Here is a 23,964-nt window from a genome sequence, read left to right as displayed (position 1 = left end):
GTAACAACATGGATGGACCTTTAGGGTATTGTGCTAAGTGAAATAAGTCAAAGACAAATACCCCATGATTTATCTTATAAGTGGATCTAAACACAAAACGAAACTCAAGCTCCTACAGAGAACAAACTAGTGGTTTTCAGAGGAGAAGAGCACTTAGGGGTAAAACGAGTCAGGAGGATCAAGAAGTACAAACTTGCAGTTACCCAAAGTCATGGGAATGTAGTGTGCAGCATGGGGAATATAGACAATAATATTGTATTAACATTTTATGATGATAGATGGTAACTGGACTTATGGTTGTCATCAGTTTGCAACGAATACAAATGTTGAATCACTATGTTGCATACATGAAACAACAGAATGTCAATTGCATTTTTAATAATGGAAAAAAAGATGAGATCAGTGAAAAGCAAAATATATATCAATATTATCACCAAATTGGTTAACCGTTAGCTAGATCTACGCTGAAAGTCCACAATATATTTTTATCCAGACCTCATTTGAATCCAATTTTATATTTAGGAAAGTTATCATTTATATCTAAAAACCTCAATCAAATATTTGTTCACCAGAGAGACTTCCATAATTGCAGGAGACAGTTCTCTTTCCAACAAATACAAGCATTTTGACTTTAAGCAAATCACTTAACCTGGCTAAATTTACTCACTTTTGGTAGCTAATTCCATAAGATTACTGTATAGATTTTCTGAGATTAACACAAGTAAAGCATTTAACCCTGATTTATAGTAAAAGTGCATCAATTCATAACCAGTATTACTGCATCTAATGGAGAATTAATTGGTAACTAATAATATTCTCTCCTCTGTGCTCCCGTTGTGCAGTCTCTTTTACATTTAACACAAATAATTATACTTGATCATTTTCTATATTTACCTTTCCCACTATATTTAGCTCCTCAAAGGCAAGGCAGAGACTCATTTTTAATTTCTCTGATTCTAGCAATGGGCAGTCAGTATTTCTTCATTACTAAAGGAATAAAATAAGTAATCAACCAATTACTCCATCTATGTACCCATCAGATGGCTATAGTAGGTGGAAAATCATGCATTATTTGGCTTTACTTTGCATATTAATAAAAACATGAATATATTAATATTTTTGAGGTATTAAGTGAAAACTTATTTGATGAAAACAAGTTTTGCAAATATAGTCTTATGCTGAGACTAAACACTCTTGTACATTGAGCTAAATTTTATTTTACAGTATGTGTATATATTTGTATAGTTTTAAATAAACCTATAAAGTACATATATGACTATATATAATGTATGCAAATATATATTTGTTTTGTACACACAACCCTAAATACGCAACATAATATATAAATACAAAAACAAAGCTTTACATATTCAAAAGCATATTAAAATATTTTAATAATATATAAAAACTGTAAATACATAAATATTTAATATATAAATATAAATACATATGTATTTAGGAAAAAAATATATATATACATATGTATTTAGGAAAATATATATATAATTTTTTTAGTATTTATATCCTGCTTCCAGGAGACGATTTGAAGCATTTAACAATAAAATATAGATACTGATTGGTGCTATTAAAAAGAATTAGGTAGTGATGAGGTCAGAATTCTTGTATCAGAAATACAGATTAAGATGAGTTTTATTAAACATTTACCTTTGGGCCACTTGAAGGTAACGTGCAACGCCCATTTTGCTCATCTTCTCTCACCTTGACTTCCTTGAAGTTTGCCCTGAAAAACACGTTGTGGCACAAGAGAATCATTTGAGGTAGAATGTCCATCTCAGGTGCTGTTCTGGGAGTGCTGACTGAAGAGATATATCTTGTTTGAATTAGCCTGCAGGCAGTCTGATTTCATTGAATCTAGTCTGGCCACCATAATTGTCTTAGAATTTATGTTTTAATGTCTCTTTTTCTTGAATGAGGTATCCCTAATGGCTATCATTAAGTTCATTTTTTTTTTTTAATTTTTTTTTTTTTTTTTTTTATGATAGTCACAGAGAGAGAGAGAGAGAGGCAGAGACACAGGCAGAGGGAGAAGCAGGCTCCATGCACCGGGAGCCTGATGTGGGATTTGATCCCGGGTCTCCAGGATCGCGCCCTGGGCCAAAGGCAGGCGCTAAACCGCTGCGCCACCCAGGGATCCCTAAGTTCATTTTGTAATTCCTTTTTTCCTCTAACTTATCAGTCAGGCAACATTGGTATACCTAGGTAGTGAAGATCTGGGGTTGAGTTGCTTTAAACATTGCAATCTCTGGCCCCACTGAAGGAACCTTGGGGCTCTTAACCACTACCCTAAGTTATTCTGTGTTTAAGAGACAATATACGGAGTAGTAAGAAGTTGTTCTTTATTGTTTTAAATACATGGAGGGCTTATGGTTAAGAGGGGGAAGTCACATGTAAAACTGTATTTGTGTAGATAGAACAGTGTTTTTTGGCTTAGATTATGTGTTTACTTGAAGTGACTTGAGTGCCTCCTATTTTCCATGAACAAGCCCTCCTTTCCCTATGCATCTGGTGGTGTGTAATAGACTTAATCCTCTTTGTATTAAAACTCAAATATTCTCTATTCTTTATTTATTTTTTTAAAATTTTTTTTCTATTCTTTTTTTAAAAAAAGATTTAATTTATTTATTCATGAGAGACAGAGAGAGAGAGAAAGAGAGGCAGAGACACAGGCAGAGGGAGAAGCAGGCTCTCTGCAGGAGCCTAATGTGGGACTTGATCCCAGACCCCAGGATCACACCCTGAGTCAAAGACAGGTGCTTAATTGCTGAGACACCCAGGGAGTCCCTATTCTCTATTCTTTTTTATTTTATCCAAATGATCCAACTCCTGCTGCATCCCATTCTAGTAACTTATCTCCTATTTCCCCAGGGTTGAATCCGGTAACACCCTCTGGAGGGGATGATCACTGTTCAAGGCAAAGCTAGGCTGAGTCTCCTCCCCATTCTAAATGTTGGTTGGGCACCTAACCCTTGCTTGTTCCACTTCAGTCATGGGAGCCAACCATCTGCCTAATCCTTTCGAGGCAGTTCCACACAGAAGGCATATTGAACCTCCATGGCTGTGGAATAATTATCCTCAATTCCTCTGAAATCCATTCTAATGATCCTATGTCGTCCTGGTAGGCTTGCAGAAAAGCTCTCATGGAGCACTTTCTACACAAAACAGCTCTCCCTTCTATCCCCACTCAGAATCAGATACATGTCTCTTGTGCCCTCAAATCCCTTAGAGTTCCTGTCATTTTGGTCTTAAGTGATTTGGGTGCATAATCCTCTCCTCTTAGTGGAGAGTTCTTTATGACAGAAAACATATCTTAGCTGTATTTATATTCTCAACAGTCAGCAGCGTTGGTCCTCAGCAGATGTTGTCATTCTGATTCGACATTGAATGGATACAGGCATGCATGAACTGACTTCTTAGCCTTTTCTTTACAAATAGCTTTTTTTTTTTTTTTTTTTTTAATGACGGATTTTGGAGCATCTGGCTGGCTTAGTCAGTTAAATGTCTGACTTGATTTTGGCTGAGGTCATGATCCTCAGGATTGTGAGATTGAGCCCCATGCTGGGCATGAAGCCAGTTTAAGATTCTCTCTCTCCCTTCCTCTGCACCCTTCTCCTCTAAAAAAAAAAAAAAAAAAAAAAAAAAAAAAAAGGATAGATTTTTGCCTCTTCCAAATCATAACTTACTTAGAAATGAGAGGTTCCAAATGAGTTGTTACTTTTTTTTCCCTTAGCATGAAAATCTCAGCTCTTCATGTAAAGTGAAAACCCCAATAGGATTGACAACTTATTCTTGCTAAATGCGCACACTCGTCTAGGATTGTTAGCCTTCTCATTTGTTCATTCTGTTGAGTGAGGTTAGGAGGAGCAAGCAGTATGTTAAGGCATGAAGAAGCAGCACTGAATTGTAGAGTAATAACCATAAATTACTGCAACTCCGGGATTTGGAAATTAATGGGGGGGAGGGGTTAAACACGAATTACATCCATTAGTGCCACAGAGGCTTTTTATTGCCATTTTCTACCCTTTTCCTAGAATGCCTATCATTCAGGGGCATCATAATTAGATCCCACTGAAAATGAGGAGATTAAAAAAAAGGACTTTCAGAAACTGGAATAGCATCCTCTACATACGACTGTTTATATTATTTTCCTATGGACACTGCTTTTTTGGTATTATCTACATAATTTTTTACTATGACATCAGATTTTGTTGCATTTGGGCTCCTACATAAGCCAAAAGGGATGGTGAAGCAATCTATCGTTCTTAACATTTCAGGCCAATAATATATTTACTGAATAAAATCCAAAAACTTGGAACAAAGATGTGCTTTGTTCTTCACAAATTGAAATGGAGTGTAAGTGGTTTCTGCAGAAATCAAGGTAAAGCCCAGAGGAGAAGCCTCTAATAGTCACAGTGTCTCTGGAGTCTGATTTTAACGTCTTTTGTCTGTACCGTGGAGCCACTGTCTTACCCAGGAGCTAGGAAAATGACTACTTCCATCCTTGGTGCATATTCAGCACCTTTTTTGTCCTATCTTCATTGTTTGCTCCGAGTCTTTTTAAATTTAGGAACATGTCTATCCTGCCCACTAATTTGTTAGCTCCTTGGAGGGCAGAGGGCAAGCCTATTTCACATGTATGCACATTTTTGAGGCTTTGGTTTATTAGTCGTGTAAGAAATTCATCATGTTCTAATTAAAAATGTACAATGTGCGACAAATGCTTAGTTATGGTACATTTATACCTATTCAGGTCTTTAAACATGAAGTTCAACATAACAAATCTGCACTTCTTTGTCTTGAGCTCTGTATTAATTTTCTTTTGCTGCCTGGCAAATTACCACTAGCTTAGTGGCTTAAAACAACACAAAATTATTATCTCACAGTTTCTGTGGCTCAAGAATCTGGCACAGTGTCACTTTTTACTGGGTATTTCATGAGGACATCCTCTTTAGCAATGAATCCAGTTTTCAATACCCCTCTTGCACTAACCTGAGCTCCTGAACATATTAAACCTAGGAATTTATTCTGCTCGTTGCTTCTTGGTCAGAAACACAAACCAAATTTCAACCCAATTAATAATTGAAAAAATAGCTAAGTGAATGATAATTTCCATTTTTTGAGTCATTACTCTTTTTCAGATCCTTTGCTGAGCATTTTATATATATTATACCTTTTCTCAAAATAAGGAAACTGAAGGGTTTTCATCATTTGCTTAAGTCCCACAGCCAGAAATAATTAGAGTCTGAATTGAAATCTGAGGGCCTCAGAAACCAAACTTCTGCTCTAATGATATTTTTAATCTCTTCTTAGGATTTTTCCATTTTACTAACTATCAAGAAACCTATTCTATCCTATATCATTCCTCAGACTCCCAGATATGCAATCAGATTAACTTCTGGATAACTTGATAAATTAAAGTTGGCTGCTTTGATTTAAACATATTTATGCATAAAATATAATGATAAACTTAAATGCTCTTAACCAGTATTTGATGCATCAATTATTAGTTATTTGGCAAGTTAAAAGTATTTAAGCTTATCATTTATATTTTTACGCATGGATATATTTAAAAACTCAGAACCTAAAGTTAACTTTGAATTTAGCATTGTCATTGAAAATATGTAATATTCATTTATATATATATGAAGTAATAAAGATGATTATTACATCATTATTGTCATCATGGTCACCAGAAGGTAAGCTCTACTCTCTGTTTGATATGGTGCTAGTTTTTACATAGATTTTCCATAGATTACTTAAGTCATTTAAGTGTCATAAAGATTTTCAAAATAAATATTAGTGTGGCTCATTTTATTGATGAGGAAACTAAGACTCAGAAAGGTTAAAGAACTTGCTGAAAGTCCTGTCATTAGCAAATATTAAAGCTGGAATTCGAACTTCCTACTTCTTTCAAATATTTTTTGCCATCTTCATAAAATTAACATACATTTGTGATCTGGACCAGGACCATTACCCTTCTTTAGTATTTTTACCAGGGCTTAGCATGGTGTTCTCTAAATCTTTGGTAACCAAGAAATACCTGTTCAAAAGCTTAGAGGCTGAAACTTCATAGAAATTCATCTTGAAGAGAAAAAAAAAAAAAACAACTCAGAGAAAACTACAGAATATTCATATCACTTATTTCCATAAAGTATGTTTTGAAAAAAGTTGGAGAATGCATCCCAGCAAAGTTTATAACAGTATGTTGGCAATACCAACTCTGGCTGTTGTCTTAGAGGAGAAATGCTGAAAAACTTGCATCCAGAAAACTAAAATTGTTGATGTACTTTGACAATTGTCTTCAATCAAGGAATGGCTTTCATTAATAAAATCATAAATGCACCTTTCTACAATACTATGCTAATGGAAAGAACAGGAAGAACAGGAAGGAATGATCACCCCAAACTGGAAAACTTTGACATAAGTACACTAGGAAAACTCAGCCAGCAACAGGACATACTTCACCTAGTTGCTCTAATGTTTTGTAAGGAATTGACTTGGAAGTCCTCCTGCTTAGCTAAGTAGGCATATTTGGGTGCAGTGAGCTGTTTCAAGCAAGCCATTTCAATTATGCAAGAGTATAAACTACTTTAGAATTACATTGTAAACAGCATTTTCAATCTTGTATTGCAATTATACACTGAATGCAGAATCAAATCAGAATATAGAAATCCCAAAGACTGCTGGCAGAAATAAAAAAAAGGGACCTGATTCTCTAAACAAGGGCACAATTTCCCAGCAGCTGGCTTGGCTTCCCCAGAAGCCACTCAGTTAAGTTCTTGCTGCACAGGCAAGTTCCACAGAACAACCCATTCATGAAAAAACCCTGGCACTGAATATGTCCATTAGTTATAACTTTTTTCCCCATTCTTAGAATTAACTCTTAACACAGAGTAGCAGAGCATAAGAAGGAACAGTGGTGATGTGACCAAAAGGGCATTTGCATCTATCATTCTGGGTGCCAGTCAGGGGTCTGGCACCTAAAGGAGCTTTGAGGAGCACAGCCGGGAGATGTGGGGGGCTGTCATCAACATCGAGACCAAGGGGGATGGGATTGTCATGTGGATGAGGGAGGCAGAGAACCAGGTGGTCATGCTGCACATTGGGTGGGTCTGCAAGGAGTGCCTGGGCCTCTCCACAAAGATCATCATTGGGTGCCAAGCCCATGCAGACACTGCCACCAAGAGCAATTTGGCCAAGAATAAGATTGAAGTGTGATGAGACCTTGGCACCACCCTCCATTCAGCTGCCCCTAAGCCTCTCCCTGCTGTGTGTGTAAGGGGGTGCCCGAGTGAGTATGATCATTTTTTTTCCAATCATCATCCACTTTATTCAGACACCTGAGCGAACTGCCCTCCCCATGAGGCTAGCGACAGTCTCCTCTGCATTTCATTCTTCACAGGAAAAACTCCCATCATTCTCCAGGTCCATGCACAAAGGAAACATTTAGGACTTTTTCCATTTGGTGCAGAGACGTTGGCTCAGCCAATCAGCACTGCTTCATCCACAACGTGCCGGTTTCCTACCCCTACCCCTACCCCTACCCCCTCTCCCCTTAAGGCTGCAAAGGTTACAGCAGTAACTTTTAAAATCTACTCACTGTAGGAGAAACACGGTGAGACACTCTTTAATTTATATCTAAAAATAAAAAATAAATAATGAGGTTCTTAAACAGGATGCCTGTCTCTAACTAAGTCAGAAGAGGACTAGACCAGCCTGGGCGTACAATGAGAGGTTAGGAGGTACTGAGAAATGGGTAGAGTCTCTCCTCCCTTGAAATTTCTTGCAGGTTCAAGTTATTCAGTAGATCAAGGCCCCAGCTGGGACACACCTTAGGTGCAAGGCGTGAGCAGTGACCAGCAGACCAGGACACTGTGACACACCTGATTTCTTTTTCTACTACAATTTTTATTTTTTTACTTGGAGAAAAGTGTGTTATGCAGTATTTGAAATTTCTCCTTTTCTTTTTTTAAATTTTTTAAACTTTGAATTCAATTTGCCAACAACCAGTGCTCATCTCATCATGTGACCTCCCTAATGCCTGTCACTCAATTACCCCATCCCTCGACCCTCCTCCCCTTCTGCAACCCTTTGTCTGTCTTCCAGAGTTAGGAGTTTCTCATGATTTGTCTTCCTTTCTAATTTTTCCCCTCTCAGTTCCCCTCCTATTCCATATAGTCCCTTTCGCTATTCCTTATATTCCCCATATGAGTGAAACTATATGATGATTGTCTTTCTCTGACTAACTTATTTCACTCAGCCTAAGACCCTCCAGTTCCTTCCACATTAATGTAAATGGTAGGTATTCATCCTTTCTGATGGCTGAGTAATATTCCATTGTATGTATAGATGACATCTTCATTCATCTGTTGAAGGACATCGTGGCTTTTTCTAGTCTTTCTTGGATACTAGCCCTTTATCTGATGTGTCATTTGCAAATATCTTCTCCCATCTGTAGGTTGTCTTTTAGTTTTGTTGACTATTTCTTTTGCTGCGCAGAAGCTTTTTAATCTTGATTAAGTCCCAATAGTTCATTTTTGCTTTTGTTTCCCTTGCCTTTAGAGATGTATCTTGCAAGAAGTTGCTGTGGCCAAGTTCAGAAAGGGTGTTGCTTGTGTTCTCCTTTAGGATTTTGATGGATTCTTGTCTCACATTTAGATCTTTCATCCATTTTGAGTTTATTTTTGTGTCTGGTGTAAGAGAATGGCCTAGTTTCATTCTTCTGCACGTGGCTGTCCAATTTTCCCAGCACCATTGATTGAAGAGACTGTCCTTTTTCCAGTGGATAGTCTTTCCTGCTTTGTTGAATATTAGTTGACTATAGAGTTGAGGGTCCATTTCTGGGTTCTCTATTCTGTTCTATTGATCTATGTGTCTGTCTTTGTGCCAGTACCACACTGTCTTGACCGCAGTTTTGTAGCACAACCTGAAATCTGGCATTGTGATTCCCCCAGCTCTGGTTTTCTTTTTCAATATTCCCCTGGCTATTCGGGGTCTTTTCTGATTCCATACGAATCTTAGGATTATTTGTTCCAACCATGTGAAGAAGGTTCGTGGTATTTTGATAGGGATTGCATTGAACATGTACATTACCCTGGGTAACATAGGCATTTTCACAATATTTATTCTTCCAATCCATGAGCATGGAATGTTTTTCCATCTCTTTGTGTCTTCTTCTATTTCTTTCATAAGTGTTCTGTAGTTTTTAGGGTATAGGTCCTTTACCTCTTTGGTTAGGTTTATTCCTAAGTATCTTATGCTTTTGGGTACAATTGTAAATGGGATTGACTCCTTAATTTCTCTTTCTTCAGTCTTAATTGTTAGTGTATAGAAATGCCACTGATTTCTATGCATTGATTTTTGTCTCCTGCCACATTGCTGAATTGCTGTATGAGTTCTAGCAATCTTGAGGTGGAATCTTTTGGATTTTCTATGTATAGTATCATGTCATCTGTGAAGAGGGAGAGTGTGACTTCTTTGCCAATTTGAATGCCTTTTAATTCTTTCTGTCGCCTGATTGCTGAGGCCAGGACTTCTAGTACTATGTTGAACAGCAGTGGTGCGAGTAGGCATCCCTGTCATGTTCCTGACCTTAGGGGAAAAGCTCTCCGTTTTTCCCCATTGAGAGTGATATTTGCTGTGGACAAATGTCTGTGTGACTTTTCATAGATGGTTCTTATGATATTGAGAAATGTTCCCTCTATCCCCACATTTTGGAAAGTTTTAATCAGGAATGAATGCTATATTTTGTCAAATGCTTTCTCTGCATTTATTGAGAGTATCATATGGTTCTTGTCTTTTTTTTTTTATTGACGTGATCTCTCATGTTGATTGTTTTATGAATGTTGAACCACCTTTTGCATCCCAGGGATAAGTTCCACTTGGTTATGGTGAATAATCCTCTTAATGTACTGTTGGATCCTATTGGCTAGTATCTTGGTCAGAATTTTTGCATCCGTGTTCATCAGAGATATTTGTCTATAACTCTCCTTTTTGGTGAGGTCTTTGTCTGGTTTTTGGATCAGAGTAATGCTAGCCTCATAGAATGAGTTTGGAAGTATTCCTTGTCTATCTTATTAATTTTTTCAAAGAAACAGCTCCTGGTTCCAATGACCTGTTCTACTGTTCTCTGATTTCTATTTCATTAAGTTCTGTTCTAATTTTTATTATTTCTCTTCTTCTGCTTGGTTTAGACTTTATTTGCTGTTCTTTTTACAGTTCCTTTAGGTGTAAGTTTGCCTTGTGTATTTGAGATTTTTCCAATTTTCTGAGGGAGGCTTGTATTGAGATGTATTTCCCTCTTAGGACTGCCTTTGCTGTATCCCAAAGACTGAACAGTTGTGCTTTCATTTTCATTAGTTTCCATGAATCTTTTTAATTATTCTCTAATTTTCTGGTTGGCCCATTCATCTTTTAGTAGGATGCTCTTTAACCTCCATGTGTTTGAATTCCTTCCAAATTTCTTCTTGTAATTGAGTTCTAGTTTCAAAGCATTATGGTCTGAAAATATGTAGGGAATAACCCCAATCTTTTGGTACCAGTTGAGACCTGATTTGTGACCCAATATGTGGTCTATTCTGGAGAAAGAAAGTTCCATGTGCCCTGGAGGAGAATGTGCATTCACTTGCATTAGGATGAAATGTTCTGTATATATCTGTGAAATCCATTTGGTACAGTGTGCCATTCAAGGCCTTTGTTTCTTTGGTGGTCTTCTGCTTAGAATATCTGTCCTTTGCTGAGAATGCCATGTCGAAGTCTCCTACTATTAATGTATTATTACCTATGTATCTTTTTACTTTGGTTATTAATTGGTTGATATAATTGGCCATTTCCACATTAGGGGCATTAATATTCATAATTGTTAGGTCTTCTTGTTGGGTAGACACTTTAAGTATGATATAGTGTCCCTCTTCATCTCTTACTACAGTCTTTGGTTTAAAATCTAACTTATATGATATGAGGATTGCTACTTCAGCTTTCTTTTGAGGATATTTGCATGGTAAATGGTTCTCCATCCCCTCATTTTCAGTCTGAAGGTGTTCTTAGTCTCAAATGAGTCTCTTGTAGCCAGAATACAGATGGGTCTTGCTTTTTGTCCAATCTGATACCTGGTGTCTTTTGACTGGATCATTTGCCCCATTCATGTTCAGAGTAACTATTGAAGGATATGAATTTAGACTCATAATATTACCTCTCCAGTCCCTGTTTCAGCAGATTGTTTCTTTGGGTTCCCTCTTCACTTACAGTGTCCTCCTTAATATTTCTTGTAGAGCTGGTTTGATGGTTACATATTCTTTCAGTTTCTGTCTATCCTGGAAGCTCTTTGTCTCTCCTTCTATTCTGAATGATGATGTTGTTGTTGTTGTTGTTTTGCCTTTATTTCCTTTATTATTATTTTTCCACAAATTAAGTCAGAGGCTAAAAACATAGGACCCAGAGACCTCCTCACATGGTCCAGGCAAGGGTCAAGGGTAGATGTCAACAGATGTCCCCATGTATCACTGTGAGCCTGGCCCTCTGCCAGGCACTGGTGGAGCTCCCTTTAGGTGCCATTGCCCCTGAAGAAGAGTGCTGTGTGGCCACAGAGGGCAGCAGCCACTGCTGCCTGAGATAGAAACATTTAAACATTTAAGGGTGCAAAGGAGTTTGCCAGTGAGGTCAGGGTGGCCAAAACCTGGCCTCAGCTGCTGCTGCTTGCATGTATTCTGGGTGGTTCCTGAGTTCAGAGGTAGTAGCCACATGGCTCTGAGCCCTGAGGGCCTAAGGCCCAGTGATGTATTTTTTAATGTAATAAACTTTTATTAAGCAAAAAAATGTGGGCTCAGCCCCTGCCTCTATACAATAGGGATAATATTACTACCTATTTCTGAGGATTATATTAAGTAAGAAAAGTTATAAAATATGAAAAGATCTTATCTCAGTGCTTGAAAGCATAATTCCTCAACAAATATTAATTGCTCCTAGAACTGACTTCCAGAATAGTGGTATGAGAAGTTTCATTGAGCTCCTGAGAGAAACAATGAAAAATATTTTTATTAAGATCACTTTGTAAATCCATTTTAAAAGTTGAAATGAAAACACTAATTCAAAAATATATATGCACCCATGTTTGTTGCAGCACTATTTACAATAGCCAAAGTACGGAAACCATTAATAGATGAATGGATAAAGAAAATGTGGTACATATATAAATGGAATATTACCCACCCATAAAAAGAATGAGATCTGCCATTTGTGACAACATGGATGGACCTTGAGGGCATTATGCTAAGTGAAATAGTCCGAGAAAGACAAATACCCTATAATCTGACTTATATGTGGAATTAACAACAAAACAAGGCACACCTGGATGGCTTAGCAGTTGAGCATCTGCCTTTGACTCAGGGCATGATCCCAGAGTTCTGGGATCAAGTCCCACATTGAGCTCCCCACAGGTTACCTGCTTCTCCTTCAGTCTATGTCTCTGCCCCTCTCTCTTTGTGTCTCTCATGAATAAATAAAGTATTAAAAAAAATAAAACAAAACAAAACAAAAAACAAACTCATAGAAACAGAAAATAGATTGGCGTCACCAGAGGCAGGGAGCAAAGGGTAGGCAAATGAATGAAGGGAGTCAAGAGCTACCAACTTTCAATTTATAAAATAAATAAGTAATGGAGATATAACATACAGTGTGATGACTATAGTTAATAATGTTGTATTGCATATTTGAAACTTGCTAAGAGAGTAGATCTTAAAAGTCTTCACTTTAAACATATCTCTTATAGTTTCTTTGGACCCGTAGAAAAGAGGTATAATGCCTCAACCCCTCAGATTTATCCTATCTACTTGTGGATAACAGTATGAGTCTCAGAGTTTCATGGGTTCAAATAATATCTCCACCACTTACCACTTTGATTCTAGAAAACAAATGGAGATCTAGGGCCCATCTCTTTGTTATTCTGAGGGAGTGGAAGGTTGGACATTAATGGCTACTACCTTAGCAGCAACACGGGGTTGTACCATGGCTGAGCTTGCAGTCAGAAGAGGACCAAGGGGAAGAATTTATTTATGTAGCTTATTCACAGAAGTGTCCAACAAACAATGGACAACAAGCACTCCTAGGAGCATTGTGTAGCAGAGAAAACAATAGTAATGGTAGTAACGGCTAAGGACTAAGAACTGCCTCCTCTTCTGTTTTTCCAGAATAGTAAGCTCCAGGATTCTTATGAAAACACAAAGGTAATGAGAACCCTAAAATTATCTTTATTGAATAAAGAAATATGATGTTTCTATGTCTGGAGTTCACCAAACAAAATCCTACCTTATAATTAGCGATCTTCACATGTGGCTTCCTTCTGTGTCCTATTGCTTGTGCTGAAGATCTCTAGTATCTGGTCTCAACCAGGGAGTGTATCAGATTCCCCCTCTGTTGCAATGCCCACATAAGAACATGAGGTTGCGAGGCACAGATAATTCTTTTCCGTTCTTATGCTCCTTTCTTTCCTCCCTCTCCATTTCCTACCCACTAAATCTCTATTCACCTTTCTTTTCTAGAATTATGGTATTTATTTTAATAATTACAAACATCCTAAAACTTTCAGGTCCTACAGTATGAATAAAACTCAGACATTCTCTCCCTATTTCAGAAAAATTCAGATGAGGGGCTACACCACAAGGTATGGGATCTCACTGCCCAAGGGGTTGCCAAAGTGACCAGACTACACAATCCAGAACTGCAAAGGATTTAGCTTCCCATTAGGGTAAACATTATTTTTCAAAGGTTTTCTAATTAGATAAAATTTTGGAAATATTGGTCTATGTACAATTCTCTATTTGTAAAAAAGCAAAAAAGAAAAAAAAATCTCTATTTGTGTGTATATATATATATATATATATATATATACACCAACAGAAAACACTTTTCTAATAAACACATACGCACACATTTCACAGGTACATACCTGAGTGGATTATTGAGGCAATTATCAGATTAATGGAAAATCTTCTGCAAATCTAATATTTCATGGGAAATTGTTCCTATGGACTTGTGGAAAGGAAAGTCATATGAACCATGCATTTTAAAGTCACTTAGTAACCTCAATTTTTAGAATGAGGCATAGAAAAAGGCAGAGATTTTTCTTAAAGCCACATAAAAATTAAAGGCAAAAAAGAGTTTTTTCCCAGTGATCCTTCTGACAATAAATTACATGTGGATAGGCAGGGGATAAGGACAGATAATCTTAACTGAGATAGGCAGCATATCCCGTACAGGTGCTTATAGTATATGTATAGCATTTCAGTATTAAAGACAAAACAAAACACTACCTTGCCCCGGTATGAGTGTTTGTAATAATTACAGTATAATATTCTCCAGAAGCTCCCTGATGCAGAGACTACAGATGTAGCAATGATTTAGTGTTTCCATTTATTGGAAGGCTGAGGCATAAACATAAAAAAGTCTGGAAATTGATAGCTTTGGAGAGAAAGTGGTTCAGATATTCAAGTATGAAGTCTAAGCAGGTAGGGATGAAAACCTGACCAGGTGGGAGTTTGTAAGCTGAGAAAAGATGGAATGATTAACCATTAGAGGAGAAGGAAATGGAGGACTGCATATAGTGGAAGAATAAGTCCGTTGAAGAGACGGACTATCTCTTCCTACAAGAATAGGATGTTGTAGTTAAAGTCAGACATATAAAATTGTAAGATTTTGTAGGTGGAAGGTGGCCCAAGGATGAAATATTTTAGGATGTGTCTGGTTGAATGGGATGGAGTCAATGGTCAGTAGAGTGAGTTAGAGAAGAAACACTGAGTTGGGTGTTAAATAGGTTATTCACCTAGAATTTTAAAGGGTCTAAAGAAGATAGAAATACTTGAGGAAAAAAATAAGGCAGCAAAGTGTATCAACAGAAGACAGCAATAAGGAGGGTAAAGAGTAGTAGAATATAGCAGCATACGCCTTGAAGGAAGAGGGAATTTTATAAAAAGACAGAAGGAACATTGTTCTGGAAGCCATGCTTGAAGCAGAAGACATGTGGACTGAGGGAGGATAAGTATTTCTCCCAAAATGGGGTCAAAGGGAAATAAGACTTGAAGAGAGGGAGTCAGATTTGGTTACAGTAAAAGGAAACAAGTATCTTATATCAAAAGATTAAAATAAAGGTATTTGTACTGTAGAGGGTTCCAGAAGACATAGTAGAAATGGATGGGGAAAAGAGAAGGAGTGGGGGGAGGTTAGTCAAAGGGAGGAAGTACCTAAAGGCATTGTGAAGAGAGTTTATAGGAATAATAGGAATATAAATAATGAATAGAAGGTAGTGATGCATTTTAAGTATAGATTCTTCAGTTAATCCCCTTGGTTTGCATCCTAATTCCACTGAGTCACTAGCTGTGTGTCCCTGGTCAAATTGCTAAACTCTCTAAGCCTGCTTCCTTATCTATCAAATGGGGAAAAAAATGGAATGAGATGATGAAGACACATTTTTAATCTAATGCCTTCAACATAGTAAGTGCTCAATTAAATTATGAATGTAGGTATAACTTCAGGAGACTAAGGTTGTCAGATGTGTGAAATATAGCAGAATTAGGTAGCCAAAAAGCTCATGCTTTCAAATGGATTTGTTTTAGAATCGTATTGAGGCAAGCTGTGACCCACTGAAGATGGAAGAAGCCAGATGAAATTTTGCTCGGTGGTATAGGCACTTTGCTTATTACATGAACAGTGTAGTTGTAATTTCAGTGCAGGATTCAATGTACCATATTAGACAGTCTATAGAGAGGTATAGGTGTGAAGAGGAGTGCTATGCCAACAGCTCACTACTGAAACTGAATAAGAATTATGAAGGTGGAGTAGGAAAAAAGAGGGAACAGCATCTGCAAAGTCATTCATTTAGTCATGAAGGGCACAGGGCATTGTGCTGAGAACAGCAAGAAAATCAGGGGGGTGAACCCTGGGAGATGGTGGAAAAGGAGTAGGAAATGAAACTGAGAAGTGGGCTGATTCTAAAAAGCAAGTAATGAGGAGCCAAAGAATGGTTGAATGAATAGTGTTAGATCAGTAAGAGAAATAAGCCAGGTAGGAAAGTCTTCCTATACTAGGTTCTCCACGGGAAGGATGTTCCTGGAGAAAGAAACAAGGAATTCTTGGCAAACGAAAGCAATGGACACAGTAGATACAATCCACTTTGTGAAGGTTATACCCATAAGCACTGAAAGAAGGCTCTCTCTAGAGAGAAACATAACCTTCACATCAGGGCATAAATTCCATCAGCATGTCATTCCTCATTCTTTTTTTTTTTTTTAAGATTTTATTTATTTATTCATGAGAGACCCACACAGAGAGAGAGAGAGAGAGAGAGAGAGAGAGAGAGGCAGAGGGAGAAGCAGGCTCCATGCAGGGAGCCCGACATGGGACTCAACCCCAGGACCCCAGGATCACACCCTGGGCTGAAGGCGGCGCTAAACTGCTGAGCCACCCGGGCTGCCCCTCATTCCTCATTCTGATTCTTCTTTAATTGTCCACTATTCGCTAAATTAAGTCACACTAAAGTTTCAATGACATATTAAAAGTTTACCAGGCCCAATCCCTCATTTCAAGATAAGGGGACTGAACGTTGGGAAAGGTCAAGTCCCTGGACCAAGGATGCAATGCTGGTTAGTGCCAGAGTTACAACTTGAATTGCCGCCTTCTGGAGGCTAGTGCAGGGAGCTTTCCACAAGACCACCCTGACCTCAGGACAGCCCTTTCCTCCTGAGGTCTGTGATGTGGTCTATAGGTGTATAAGAGCTAGGATGAAGAAAAGGAACACAGGAGAGCAACTGAAAAGCCACAAGGAGGAGTATACAAATGGCAGAGCGGGGAAGAGTATTGAATTATATTTTTTGAATTATATTTATTGTCATTAATACAGCATGCTTGTATGTGCTGTGACAATGACTCCTTGGTAAAGTTATCTTAGTCTTTTCAGTTCAAATAGTCATATAACTGAGATTCTTATGACAATTTCCGTTTCTTTAAAAAATATATTTTTTTAAGATTTTATTTATTTATTCATGAGAGACACATAGAGAGGCAGAGATCCAGGCAGAAGGAGAAGCAGGCTCCTCGCAGGGAGCCTGATGTAGGACTTGATCCCAGGATCCTGGGATCACACCCTGGGCCAAAGGCAGATGCTCAACCGCTGAGCCACCCAGGCGCCCCTAAAAAAATATTTTCTTAGGAAAACATTTAACATGGGTCAGTAAATTCTCCTACAAGAAATTATAAAGAAGTGTGACCTTAAGGAGTTAAAAATGTAGAGATGATGTATAATTTTAAAGATCCAGGATCTACAAAAGCATCATAAAGAGGTGGAAAAAACTCAAAGAACTTGATCCAAGGGATTAACTCCTCCATAGAGGAATGAATTAATTAGGAAGCAGCTGGTCTGCTAGGAAGTACAGAAAGGAATAATTGGAGTGGTGAGTGTTGGTTGGACCTATCTTCCGCCATCTAATGTGAAACAGCGTCCGGATACAGCTCCTGATATTCTAGTCCCTGTGGCAAAATGATCTCTAGTGTGGAGGTAGTTTCATGAAGACATCATAGAGCGTGTCTGGTGATACCTGAACTCAAAATCGTACAATTTATTCTCTGACCTGGCCATTTTCCATACTCAGCAAGCAGACTTAGTGAGTAATTTTGCTTCCCATGAAGATTTTCTTAGTGGGAGAATGAACTGGTCATATTGAGGCAAATGTGCTCAGGTTTATGACAGTTAAATTTCTCATTGTAGATCACTATGATAGCCTTTGCTTTTTACATCATTCATCTGGAGCTTGATTTGTGGGAATTCATTCCAAAAAGACAGATATGTTCTCAATATGCTAACAAAATTGTGTCTGTGAGCTGGCGAGGCTGAAGGCCAGCCTGTGGACCATGGTGAATTCTCCAAATCAAGGACATCTTGTGAACCCCTTGACGGCCAGTAAGCTGTCTCCTTGAGGTCCTTGATATGTCTGTGTCCTTAGCTTCAAACCTTTACTGTCTCCTACCCAGAAGCATAATTAACGCAATCAAAGATGTTTTTCACCTTCTCAAGCAAAGATAAAATTTCCTTAGTAGGGTTCTTTTTTTCCTCAAGCCCAGGAAAATGCTAACTAAAGATCATATCAATTATCAAAGAAGCACTACAGAAAAACAAGTGTTTTGTTTTTTGTTTTTTTCTTTAAGGCTTCAGTTACATTTTACTAAGGTATCAAACCAGCTTTTTTTTTTCTTTTCTTTTCACTGTGGTAACATTGTAGAAAAGAGTCTAGAGACAATAATCTATATTTCCAATGACATGCACTAATGATTAAATTGCCATAAAACTATCGCTCTGTTTTAGTCAACACTGTATCTAAAAGGTATCCTCTGTGTTTCAAAGCAGATAAAATAAGCTCATTTATGCTAATACCTGTCTTACCACTCAGTAAAATTTTCCTAATGCATTAATTATGACTCCAGATAGACCAATGATTATTTCATATATTCTAATTAGGAATCACTTTATTCAGTCAGCCATACACTTCAGTAAACAAGTAGAATGAATCCCCTGGGGAGGTGATAAAAAGACAATGATTTCCTTTGCACTACAGCTTAGAGAATTTACCCCACAATCAAGGAGTAATTAGAGAAGAAAATGAGGAGTTAGAAAACACCCTTGCAGGTGTGAGCATTTGGCAAGGCTGTTTCTTTGCAAGGATGAGATGAAAATGGACATCTTCATTACTAATCATATATGGGGGAAATACATCAGCTCTCATGGCCTCCTTTTAGAAGTAAGCAAAGAATACAATCAAATTAGTTGCCTTTGTAGGAGAACAAATTGGAATGTAATCATCTCATTTAAATGCTAGGTTCCCAGAAGGGAGAAAGATGAAACCAACTCAGTACATTTCTAATGATTTATCCCTTTATTATAGAGATTTACCCTCTCACAATCAAGCTAATTGATATTAATTTTTGATGCTACCATTTGTAATAGGAGCCCTCATTCCAGCTTTTGGTCCATGATCGAGTAATTAAAATACGGAGCAGAGGTGGTAGTGGAAAGAGGGAGAGTCATTAAACTGGTTGATTTAACTTCTATCTGTATTTTGACTTCCCATTTATCATCTTATTTTTAACTGTCAAAGACATTTTCAAAAATTACTGTGTAGAGAAAAGGGGGATGGCTTTAAAATACATGCATTTGTTATGTATATATAATTTCTTATCAAGTCGGTGTCACAAATGCAAGCAGCATTCTTCAGCTTTTAATTTGCTCACTTGCCAGCTATTGTTATACAGCACCAGTAAATACAATCTCATAACTAACAACAATCCACTTTACTTAAGGTGAAATATTCAGAGGTCCTATAGTTCATGTGTGGGGCTTGGAAGTAGAACATTTTAATTATCTGGGAAGCAGTCAAACAGCAAATCAAACATTAAAAGACCAACAGCATCTTTATAAAATCACAATTCAGCTTCTGGGCTTTCATAATAATTTGCTCCTCTGACCATAGAAAGCCTTTAGAAAAAGTCAGCAAGTCATTCTATTAGTCTTAATGGAGGAATAAAATCTTGAACTCATGAACAACTCTGTGAAATAAGGGAGAAAGGTCTCAGCTTATTAAAATTAGTGTCAATCAGTTTAGACAGGTAATCAATAACTGTCCACTTACGTTGTTCAGCCAGCCATAGTACTCAGAAATAAGCCTCACATCTATTTTAGGTTCACTGACACTTTCCAAGGAATAAATTGTGGGTGGGGAAGTTGGGTCATTTCAGAAAACCTTGGAAAAAAATTTGTCGGGAAAACTGTAAACCTTGTGCATTTAGCTGGAATTCTCCTATTATGCTAAACTAGGCAATCATGAGAAGTTAGGGAAAAGAATTTGGAAGAATAATGCTCAGGGGCATAAACTTTGACAATGTGTTTTGAATTCTTAAAGACTTTCTTATTTAAATATATTTGCTAATGGATTACGGATTTATGACACCATGATAAAATATGTTCCCCAAACAGGGTTTATTTCAAAAAGATCACAATTCTATTTCTAAAAAGGTGTGTATTTAGACATAGGCCAATTATTTAATTTTTAATTCAATAAACTCAGGAATATAAAATGTAAGGCAGCTCATGGATGATGTATTGAATGGTTATGACAAATGATGGTCTCCATATAGTGGTTACACTACTGTATGGTTCACTTGTTTCCCAATTTCAAGTCCTAATTTTCAGATGTATGTTCCTCAAAAACCATTAGAGGAAACCACCTGGAAACTGAGATTCTCATTTACTCCTGAAAGGTCTACAGACATATGAGATTTGAAAGAAAAGGAAAAAAAAAATAAAGAGAAAGAAAAAGAGCAACAGATAAATTTATTGTACATTGACTGTCAGTGGTAAGGAAATATACTAGAATAGATGTTGGAAAGGACAGTGGAGCGTCTAACCCAACACTTTAATTTTGTAAAAGGCAATACGAATTTTTCTTTCCCCAAGAGTATCAGTTACTTAAAGGCAAAGCACAAATTTGAAGGAATGTTTGAGGGCTTCTGATTCAGTGTTCATTCTACAGAATCCAGGACCACATTTTTCTTTGTCACTATGGTAGAGATTTCCATTTTCCCTTAAACATTTTTGAAATGCAAATAAATTAATGAAATAAGGAAGCATTTAAGCCTAAAATTAGATGATCTCAAACTGTGGGTCACCTTGAAAGAATCATTCACCTTAGGTGTGTGGATTTCTCCCTTCAGATTACTTAAATTGCAATAATAAATATATCTCAATAAGACAAAATGCTGTCCGTACTCAGTGAAATTCTATTACCACCACACTTAAAGAATTACCCCAGAAAGCTCTAAGCTTTCATCATCCAGCAACCTCACTAGAAGGGAATATTTGACCACCCCTCTGAAAGCTGAAAATCACCATCAGAATATAATCTCTGATTAATTCCTTTTTAAAAAAATATTTTATTTATTTATTTGAGAGGGAGCAAGAGACTGCTTGAGAGTGCACAAAAATCATAAACATAAATTTTATTAAGTCCAAGGCCTTTTAAAATTAAAGACACAAGAGATGTTAAATACCAAGAGGTGGGGGTACTACCACTGGAAACAAATGAAGAGTGTCACAGCATTCAGATCTTTGTTGAAAACGTGACCACACTAGTTAACTGCTTGGTTTGAATCTTGACTGCCCACTTACAAGCTGTGTGATTCAGCTTTAGTTTTCTGACCTGTGTAAGGAAACCAATAATGGCACCTCCCACTGGTAGGGCTACTGCGAGAATTAAATATGTTAGGAAATAAATTCTGTAAATAGCATACAGCAAGCACTCAATAAATACATGCTGCAATGAGTATGGTTATTACTAACTTCCTTTCTTCTCTGTACTCTTCCATTTCTCATCATTTAGAGATGTTTGATCTTTGCAACAGAAGACTGAGACATTGGCCACAATTAATCTTCATATTTCAAAAAGAAGACCAGGGATTGCAGGAAAATGGGTAAAATACAGGAAGGCATTTGACTGATTTGAAAGTAACCTGTGCTTTTCATTTTCAAGGCACATTTGCACCCTTAAATTGCATATTATGGTGAATCACAGACAAATTAAAAATATTATGGAAGAAGACACAATTCTGAACCCCAATGAAAGATTCCTTGGCTAACACATTCATTCCAAGGTTAAAACTACAGGTTTGCTTTGGATTTAAATAGAAAAACAACAGTTTATGAGGCATCTTGCATTAAAGTAGATCTAGTTTAAATCTGGTGACAATTTAATGCTAGAGCTGCCTTCGTCTACAGATTCAGAAACCATTTACAAACATGTACTGTATCATTATCCTCGTTTTACAGAGACTCCAAAGCATAGGTGGAGATTAGTGTTGTCAGGCAAATAACTAAGCTTTTTTTTTTTTTGGCCTACTGCTGGGTACTGATGAGTGTCCTAGGAGCTAAGGTATATCTTCAAATGTCTCATTTACTGCCATTTTCTTTAAAAACTGCTGATTGAAGTAGAAAACAAGTGAGTCATGTGAATTTAATTTAACAAACATTTATAATACCTAGAGCTATCATAGTTGCATTGGGAGGCATCAACGTGATTGAAATAGGATGCTTTTCCTCAAAGAGAGTATAATTTTGCTGGGAGATAATCATAATGATGATGGCTAATGCATTTGGAGTGCTTACTAGGTGTCAAGCATTATAGTAAGTTCTTGATACACGTTGTCTCAAATTTATTTTTATAACCACTCCATAGCTAATCGACCCAATTTGTAGTAAAAAGAAAAAAAAAGAAAAATTAGAGGTTGAGATACTTTCTCATGATTACATGATGGAGGCATATATATATATATATATGCCTCCATCATGTAATATATATATATATATACACACACACACACACACACACACACACACAACCACACCTTTCTTTATCCATTTTGTCCATTTATCCAATCATTTGTCAATGGGGACTTAGGTTGTCTGTCTGTCAGATATCTCTTTAAGACAGTGATCTCATTTCCTTAGAATACATGCCCAGAAGTGGAATTGCTGGATCATATGGTAGCTCTGTCTTTAATTTTTTAAAAGATTTTATTTACTTATTCATGAGAGACACACAGAGAGAGGCAGAGACACAGGCAGAGGGAGAAGCAGGCTCCCAGAGGGAGCCCTGATGTGGGACTTGATCCCAGGACCCTGGGATCACAACCAGTGCCAAAGGCAGACGCTCAACCACTGAGCCACTCAAGTGCCTCTATTTTTAACTTTTTGAGGAACCTCTATACTGTTTTCCATGGTGGGTGCCCCATTTATATTCCCACCAATAGTGTGTAAAGGTTCCCTTTTTTCCACATTCATAATAGCATTTGTTGTCGTTTGTATTTTTAGCGATAACAATTCTAGCAGATGTGAGGTGACATCTAATTATGGTTTTGAGTTGTGCTTCCCTGGTGATCAGTGATATTGATCATCTTTTCATGTACCTGTTGCCCATTTGTGTATCTTTTTTTTTTTTTTGGAAAAATGTGTATTCAGATACTCTGCCCATTTTTAAATTGGATTACCTGTTATTTTTTAATTTATTTTATTTTACTTTATTTTTTTTGCTGTTGAGTTGTATGAGTCCTTTATATACTTTGGATATTAACCCCCTGTCAGGTATATGATTTGCAAGTATTTTTCTCATTCCATGGTTGTCTTTTCATTTTGTTGTTGGTTTCCTTTGTGGTGCAAAAGCTTATTAGTTTTGTGTAGTCATACTAGTTAATTATACTTTTGATGTCTTAGCTTTTGATGTTAAATCCAAAAAATCATTGCTAAGAGCAATATTAAGGAGTTTACCACCTATGTTTTCCTCTAGGAGTTTTATGGTTTCAAGTCTTATGTTCAAGTCTTTTTTTGTGTGTGTGGTGTAAGATAGGATTTCATTTTCATCATTCTTTTGCATGTGTCACTCCAGTTTTCCCAACATCATTTATTGAAGAGACTATCCTTTCCCAATTGCATATCCTCAGCTCATTTGTTATAAATTAATTGACCATATATGCATGGGTTTACTTCTGGGCTATTTGGTTCCATTAATCAATATATCTGTTTTTACCCCATACTATATTGTTTTAATTATAGCTTTGTAATATAGTTTGAAATCAGGAAGTGATGCTCTGAATTTTGTTCTTCTTTCTCAAGATTTTTTTTTTTTTTTTTGGGGGCTTTTCACATCTATGGCTCCATGCAAATTTGAGAATTGTTTTATTCTGGCTTTATTTTATTTTATTTTATTTTATTTTATTATTTTATTTTATTTTATATTTTGTTTATTTATTTTATTTTTAAGATTTTATGTATTTATTCATGAGAGACACAGAGAGAGAGACAGAGACACAGGCAGAGGGAGAAGCAGGCTCCATGCAGGGAGCCCGATGTGGGACTCGATC

At 37.0% G+C, this 23,964-nt stretch overlaps 1 long non-coding RNA gene across 1 annotated transcript in view; it reads right to left on the bottom strand.

Moving 5' to 3' along the window:
• Positions 1-891: 891 nt before the first annotated feature.
• LOC140615383 (uncharacterized) overlaps positions 892-23,964 on the bottom strand; it is a 78,221-nt gene continuing 55,148 nt past the window's right edge. Inside the window, exons 3-4 of the long non-coding RNA XR_012016054.1 lie at positions 1,666-1,741; positions 892-987 (exon numbers count right to left, since the gene is read on the bottom strand). This is a non-coding gene — a long non-coding RNA (uncharacterized lncRNA). The remainder of the gene's footprint in view (positions 988-1,665; positions 1,742-23,964) is intronic.

Source organism: Canis lupus, chromosome 23 (assembly GCF_048164855.1).
Source record: "Canis lupus baileyi chromosome 23, mCanLup2.hap1, whole genome shotgun sequence".
NCBI classification, from domain to species: domain Eukaryota; kingdom Metazoa; phylum Chordata; class Mammalia; order Carnivora; family Canidae; genus Canis; species Canis lupus.
The sequence above is the reverse complement of the archived record's forward strand: the minus strand, read 5'-3'. Positions and strand labels throughout refer to the sequence as shown.